Source organism: Calidris pugnax, unplaced genomic scaffold (genome assembly GCF_001431845.1).
Source record: "Calidris pugnax isolate Ruff unplaced genomic scaffold, ASM143184v1 scaffold188, whole genome shotgun sequence".
In the NCBI taxonomy this organism is placed as follows: Eukaryota; Metazoa; Chordata; class Aves; order Charadriiformes; family Scolopacidae; genus Calidris; species Calidris pugnax.
In genome coordinates this window covers 9187862-9194099 of record NW_015091257.1, presented here as the reverse complement: position 1 = coordinate 9194099, position 6238 = coordinate 9187862, and positions in this window count along the sequence as shown.

Below are 6238 nucleotides of genomic sequence, written 5' to 3'. Positions count from 1 at the left end.
CCCGGCCGCGCGTCCCCGCCGCCCAGCCGCTCCCGCCCGCTCCGCAGCCCCACGTCCTCCATGGAGCCGCCAGCGGCGCCCGTCGGGGCGGGGGGGGTGCTGAGGGCCGGGACTCGCCTGCCTCTCGCCGGCCTCTCCCCGCTGCGCGCCAGCCGGCGGCAGCCTGCGGAGCCACCTACCCGCCCCGCAGCGCCGTCCAGCCCGGCCCCATCGGCGGGGAGAGAGGGCTGCTCCCGCCCCCCCCCTCCCCTTCCTCCTCCTCCTCCTCTGCAGCCCACGGTATTGTCTCACGCCGAGGCCAGACCCCGGCGGCGGGGAAGGGAGGCGGGGGGGGGGACACGGCACCAACTTGTGGCAACTTGGCGGCGGGGCAAACGCCGCCGAGCAACGCGGGACGCCGGAGCCAAGCGCCCCCCGCCTCCCTCTCTCCCTCGCCCCGAAAAAGAGGGCGAAACCCGCTTGTCCACCGCCGGCTTCCCCCGCGGGAGAGCCGCTCGCCCCTCCCTCAAACGCGGGCAGCCCCGCAGCGCGATCGCCCCGGGCGAGGAGGAGGAGGAGGAGGGGGAGAGGAGAGCAGCCTGGGGCCGGCCGCCAGACAAAGGCGGCAGCGAAGGGGGATTCCGTGAGCCCGGAGCCACCCCGGGGGACCGTGCCCCCGGGTCACCACACGCCGGGGGGCGGCCGCCCCTCTCTGTCACCCTCCCGATCCCCAAACAAAAGCGGCGAGCAGGTGGAGGAGAGGGGAAGGGGACAGCGGGCAGCCGGGGGGGCTGCGGCCTGTCCCCCGGCCGGGGACGCCCCGCCCTGGCGGTGCCACAGGGGACCGGGGGAGCGGAGGAGAGAGGAGGGCCGGCTCTCCTCGCCTGGCCGCCGTGTTCGGGATGGAGGGGGGTGGGTGTGAGGGCGACGGGGCGGGAGGAAGCCGGGCAACATGGAGGGCAGGTCAGGGGGCAGCCGGGGGAGGCGCTTGGTCCCAGCCCCTCCCGGCCGTTCCCCCCCTCTCTCGCCCCGACCGTCTCCACCACCTGTAGGGCGGGAGGGGCCCCAGCGTGGGCCGAGCCGGGCCGGGCCCGGCCGCCTCCCTCCGAGACCCTCTAGCGGCGGCCGGGGGCGAAGCGGGGACGGGCTGAGGCGAGGAGTGAGCCGGGCCCGGGGGGGCTGGTGCCGCCCGCCTCGGCGCCGGAGAACGGCGGGGCCGGAGGCCTCAGGGGTCAGAAACATGGCCAGGCCGGGCGGTGGTAAAGGCAGGTGAAGGCAAAAAAAAAAAAAAAAAAAAAAAGGCAAGCGATTTGTTGGCACGGACAGCCCCAGACACAGGTTCAGCTGCAAAAAGACGGTCAGAAAAGGTTTGACGGATGAGTGTGAGGCAGGACTGGAAGTGCTGGCTTTAAGGCAAGTCTTCGTTTATGGATGGGAAATAAACGAAGGGTTTGGGGTTGCCCGATGCCTTCACTGAGGTGGCGGTGGGGCTGGGAGTGAAATGCTTATTTCTTGCTGGACTTCTTTCTCTCAGCTGAATTGCATCACTTTATAGAAAGGTTTCAGTGGCTTAAATCAGGACCAGATTTGGGCTGGAGTACCCGAGTACCAGCAGACAGGCCTCCTTTGCTTTTCCCTGCCATGCAGGTGGAAGTGTTGCTTGATCTAAGACACAGGAAAATCTGTATTTTAGTTTCTGAAAGACTAGTGAACCTCAGGGTACTTGGTCCCATGGAGGTGCTTGGTACGTGCAATGGGATTTCAAGGTTTTATATATAGGGTGACGGTTCACATATTTTGCTTCCGAAACTGGCCGTTACGCCATTCTGATTATGTACTCTGACCCTCAGACTCCTGTTTCAGCTGGTTTATTCCTCAAAAAACTCACCTGTCTTGCACTAAAGCAATTTGTTTCTACAGTACTTTCAATGTCACCTACAGTACTTTTCTCCAGTACCTAAAGAAAACTTTGGTTTCAGGATTGAGAGCATCTGAGGTCATCAGTCCCAACAGCAGATTGGTGGACGTATAGAGGTAGGAGAAAAGTATTTGATGAAGATGAGTGTTTTTCCCTCATGATTAAGGGACAGAGGGAACCGTGGAGGGGGCACCCAAACTTACAGATACGTCTATGAGAATCCTGCTAAATCAAACCTTACACCAAACGTATTTATTGTATCAGGTTATTTAAAGCTTTTAATGACTTGCAGATTTCTTCTCTAATTCTTTTCTATTATATAGACAAGTTATAATTGTGACACAAATAATTAAAAAAAAAAAAAGCACAGGTAAAGGGAAATGCAGGTAGTTTTCTCCATGTCCTGTCTTCAGTTGTTTTTGGAATCTGAGAGAAAGTCTTCAGTTATGTTTGTGTAAGGTGTATTGGGTTGTCTACAAAGCAATGCATACTCAATAACTTATAGCTGGAAGTTTTAAAGAGCTGCAGTATACAAGTCTGTTGTTTGTAAGCATGATATTAAAAGAAAGATCCAGAGTAACAGTTTGAACTTTAGTGTATCCCCAAGTATGTACATTGAAATGAAACAGAAATAAAACAGCTTACATCATTAATGAGAAGAGCAAATTACGCTTCCAAAAATGTCTTCTCTGTTTGTATCCCCTCCTTTTTCAACTGCCAAACATTCATTTTTCTTCATCTTGAACTTTTTGTTGTTTGTAAGAAACTGAAGATTTACATTACTGTTCTGGCTTTTGGAATTGATCTTATAAATTCCCCACTGAAGAATGATGCAGAAATCTGAGCACAGATTTTAAAATGGGAGTATCTAGAGCCAGGAACCAGCATCTATATTAAGAAAGCCAAGTGAAAACCATCAAACTGTAATTACATCAGTGGAAGATGTGGACATGTAGCTTTCGGGAAAGCAGTTGCCTAAAGAAAGAAGATCTGAAAGCTTCCATGCTCCCCATTAAGAACAATTTTCTAGCTGATGCTTGCTTGGAGCCTGGTGGTCTGACACAGTGATCAAGCAGATCCTCAACTTGTGGCTGACAGTTCAGAAATCAGACTTTTTTATTTTGAATGACACCTTTTTTGCCTTTTCTACTTTAATGTTACTAATGGAAAGCTAAGAGACCACTATGCCAAGTTCCTCATGCATGTAAGTTTGACAAGCCAAAGCAAGACAGGAATTCTCTTTTGTTGTATCGGTCACATTTCTCTTCACATCTTTTGTATCCTTCCTCTCTGTGGGATTTGAGGCTTGTTCAGAACTCAGCTGGAGACTTGTTCTCGTGCTCTTCTTAAAATATTGTGATAATTTTATTACTTGAATTTCTGCAGCTTCTGCCAGCCTTCATAAGGATTCAGATAGTCCTAAAGAACAAAGGATTTAGTAAATGTATTCTAAAATATTGGTTTTCTTTTGTGTGATAAGAAAAACAATGATTACTGTATTTGTCTAACAAAAGCCTCCGTGATCAAATCGTCAGTTTTCTTCCTTACCTCTTGTTTCATGTGCCAAGTGTTGTCTGAGTATACAGAAATTAGCAATAAAAGCTAGAAATGCAAGATACATCGGGGTGCCGTAAATGTATCACAGGAACTAATAGACTTTTTCACACTAAGGACAGAGAATGATGCTGCTATGACCAATGTGGTATAAAGTGTTCCCTTCTGTAATAACATCTGCCATTAATATTATCAAAGATACTTTACAGTGGTAGACAGAAGTTACCCAGACGCCGCCTCCTGCCATGCAAAAGGAACTACCAAACTTTATTAAGGGATTGTTCCCACAAATTCAGTTTATAAGCCCCTGCCCTGTAACAACAAAAGCTTTCTGCAGCAAACCAGACTTCTTCCACAGTATTTCATCTGTCTTCCTACCTTGGTACTTGAAGCTTAATTAACAATTTCAAGTGAAATTTTGTTCTACAGAATTTACTTGGCCTTCATTCTTTCTGTTGCACAGATTGCGTACCTGTTCCCTACTTCGTCACTGAGACTGCCAAAGCTGTGAATAAATTCCTCTCTGGCAGGATTTTGTTCAAACACTGTTAGGCACAGTGTGCTGTTAAGGCACAGCCTATTTCACCTTCGTGGCTGTGCACCACATCTCTTTTCCTTAAGACACCCTGCATTGAACTGCACAGGGTACCTGCAGAATGACCCTAAATTGGGGCATTTTACTGTCAGTCTAGACAGCATTCATTGTGCTGGACCTTATGATGCCAGTGGGACTATTTTTTTTTCCCCAACAGCTGAGACATCTGAAAGAAGTAGAGGGTTCTGACTCATAGTCACAGAGTAAAGAACTGAGGTGAGTTAAACCTTTACAACTTCCCACTGTGTGTTACCACTCCTTTCCTGGAGGTAACCACCAAACATCACAGTTCGGTGAAGAGGCAAAGTGCTTCTGCCTCAGCCATTTGAAATAAAAAACAGATGCCCTGGGGCATGCATAGTTCATCAACAATTTAAGTTAAGATGCTGTGCTACGAAATGGAGCAGCTGATCTGTGGCACACATTCTGCTCTGTCAGCGCAGTTACAGCAACCTCCGGCAAAGAGGCAGAGCAGACTCGTGCACATCCTCAGGGGCATTTGCCAAAATGACCTAGCTATTTGATAGTTGTACCAATGCAGCTTCTCCTATGTAATCAGCTGCCATATTGCTGAAAAATACCATTTTAGTCACCAGTGGCGAAAGAAATGTTGATAGATAGAAATGTATATATAGTGTGAGCTCTACTGTCATGATAAAGGACATTTCCTGAAAGGAGGTTGTAGAGAGGCAGGTGTTGGCCTCTTCTCCCAAAGGACGAACGACAAGACCAGAGGAAATGGTCTGAAGTTGTGGCAAGGGAGATTTAGATTAGATATTAGAAAGAACTACTTTACTGAGAGAGTGGTCAGGCACTGGAACAGCCTGCCCAGGGAGGTGGTGGAGTCACCATCCCTGGAGGGATTTAAGAAACGTATAGACATGGCTCTTCAGGGCATGCTCTAGTGCCCAAGGTTATTGGTTTATGGTGAGGTGTTGAGTGTGGGGTTTAGTTGGTGGGTGCGGTGTTTTTGGTGGGTGTTTGGTGTGGTGTGTTTTGTATTTGTTTGGTGTTTTGTTTTTTTGGGTTTTTTTTGTTTTGTTTTTTTTTGTGGTTGGACTCGATGATCTCAGAGGTCCCTTCCAACCACTAAGATTCTGTGATTCTGTGATTCTGTAAAAGGATTAAAAACATCCTTTTCTGAAGACTAGAGTTTTGTGAGTTTGTGAATCCGGTGAGAATACCGCCAGAATTCCGGGTGAACATTAGTTACAAGATACAAGTTATGGACTTGCATATCTTGTTCCCAGAGAGGTCTCTATAGACCTCAGTTCCATTAGACACAGCCGTCTGTTGAAAATCTGTAGGGCTTGTATGCATGTATTGTATGTGGAGCAAAAGTTAATCCCACATAGCGTTTATGGCACATTTAGCAAAATAAGTGAATCATAGAAGCACAGAATTTGGGTTTGGGTTGGAAGAGACCTTTAAAGATCACTTGAACTTCAGGAGGTTCACATGGGCCCACTCCTGAAGCCCGTCAAGATCCCTCTGGATGGCATCCCTTCTCTCAAGTTAATCAACTGCATCACCCAGCTTGGTGTCATCCCAACGTCTATGTCACTGGTGAAGATACGAAATAACATTGGTCCAAGGGACCCTTGAGGGACACCACTTGTTATGGGTTTCCACTTGGACATTGAGCCATTGACTATAACTTTTTGGACATGGCCATACAGCCAATTCCTTATCCATCTAACAGTTAATCCATCAAGCCTATACCTCTCCAAATTAGAGGGAAGAACATTGAGGGAGGGAACATGTCAAAGGCCTTATAGAACTCCAGATAGATGACATCCATAGTCCTTCCATTGTTCACTGATATGGTCACTCCATTGTAGAAGGTCACCGCGTTAGTCAGGCACGATACGCCCTTGGTGAAGCCATGTTGGCTGTCCCTAGTCACCTCCCTGACTTCTATATGTTTTGACATGTCTTCCAGGAGGATCTGTTCCATGATCTTACTGGGCATGGAAGTGAGGCTGACTGGTCAGTAGTTCCTAGGATCTTCCTTATTACCCTATTTAAAAATGGGCATGATGTTCCCCTTTTTCCAGTCACTGGGAACTTCACCTGACTGCCATGACTTTTCAAGTATGTTTGAGATTGGTTTGGCAAATACATCAACCTGGTTGATGGCCAACATAACTGCAGATGCCCTTCTTATTCTTTGCGTCCCTTGCCAAATTCAG